The sequence below is a fragment of the Pristiophorus japonicus genome, unplaced genomic scaffold (genome assembly GCF_044704955.1).
Source record: "Pristiophorus japonicus isolate sPriJap1 unplaced genomic scaffold, sPriJap1.hap1 HAP1_SCAFFOLD_1380, whole genome shotgun sequence".
Lineage (NCBI taxonomy): Eukaryota > Metazoa > Chordata > Chondrichthyes > Pristiophoridae > Pristiophorus > Pristiophorus japonicus.
In genome coordinates this window covers 22,501-24,269 of record NW_027251051.1, presented here as the reverse complement: position 1 = coordinate 24,269, position 1,769 = coordinate 22,501, and positions in this window count along the sequence as shown.

Here is a 1,769-nt window from a genome sequence, read left to right as displayed (position 1 = left end):
ATGAGCATCCAAATCCCCGCAAAAGGGGCATTTTCATTTCTTCATCGGGACTTCCGGCAATTTCCAAGGTTCAACTCATTAACGTTGTTCGCAGACACTTGCCAGAAAATGCAAGTGGCCACTTTGCCGGGCCGACTCGCTTGCCCAAGCGGGAAACCATCAACCGAAGGCCCGGTAAGGCGGCCGAATCTGACCTCATAGACTTCCACACAACGGGACTTTTGACTTTCCCGGCCGCGGGTGGCCTCCACCCGGCCTCAGCCATCAGCCCTGCCTGCCTCCAGCCGCCTTCTGGTTAATGAGTTATCCAGCCTGGCACTTCGGTTGCGCCAGCGAGACCAAGTCTCGGCTTTGGTTAATGATTTGAGCCGAACCGACCTGCCCCCCGCCCCCGCGGGCTGAAGTCGGGCAGGTCTGCCGATTTCCCGACTCCTTTCGGGGCCTAATCGGGTCGCGCGTGCCGCCTGGCGCGATCGGGGCCCATGCCCCGGCCTCTGCCAGGCCTCGGGCAGCCGCTTTTGAAGCCCGACCAAAAACCCGAAAAATGGGCAAAAAGGGAATAAATTCCCGCCCAAAAAGGGTGAATAGTCGGTTGGGCGGCAGCCCTGGTCGGTCTCTGCAGACCTGGAGGCTCGAGACGTTTGTTTGGAAAACTCACCAAGTCTCGATTCTGCCACCTCCTACCTCTGTGCAGATACCCCGCCAACCCCCAAGGACAGAAATGACAAGTGTCAAGTTGGCGGGGCGTCGGGCCACCTGCTGCCGGCCATGAGCATCCAAATCCCCGCAAAAGGGGCATTTTCATTTCTTCATCGGGACTTCCGACAATTGCCGAGGTTCAACTCATTAACGTTGTTCGCAGACACTTGCCAGAAAATGCAAGTGGCCACTTTGCCGGGCCGACTCGCTTGCCCAAGCGGGAAACCATCAACCGCAGGCCCGGTAAGGCGGCCGAATCTGACCTCATAGACTTCCACACAACGGGACTTTTGACTTTCCCGGCCGCGGGTGGCCTCCACCCGGCCTCAGCCATCAGCCCTGCCTGCCTCCAGCCGCCTTCTGGTTAATGAGTTATCCAGCCTGGCACTTCGGTTGCGCCAGCGAGACCAAGTCTCGGCTTTGGTTAATGATTTGAGCCGAACCGACCTGCCCCCCGCCTCCCCCGGGCTGAACTCGGGCAGGTCTGCCGATTTCCCGACTCCTTTCGGGGCCTAATCGGGTCGCGCGAGCCGCCTGGCGCGACCGGGGACATGCCCCGGCCTCTGCCAGGCCTCGGGCTGCCGTTTTTGAAGCCCGACCAAAAACCCGAAAAATGGACAAAAATGGAAAAAATTCCCGCCCAAAAAGGGTGAATAGTCGGTTGGGCGGCAGCCCTGGTCGGTCTCTGCAGACCTGGAGGCTCGAGACGTGACTTTGGAAAACTCACCAATTCTCGATCAGCCACCTCCTACCTCTGTGCAGGTACCCCGCCAACCCCCAAGGACAGAAATGACAAGTGTCAAGTTGGCGGGACGGATTTGACTTCGGTCGCCGAGCCCTGGAACTAATTTCCCGCAAACGGCTTCGGATTTAGCTCCATCCAGACTTCCGGGACGAAACTTGACAGGCCGTATCTCCGCACTCCCGGAGCGCAGCCGCACCGTTCCGGCACCCATCGACGCGGCTGGCCGAGCCCGAGCGAACGCACCCCACGGCGGACGGCTAGGCCTTTCCGATTTTTTCACCCTTTTTCCCGAAAAGATTCCAACTGGCAGGGACATTCGCCCGAC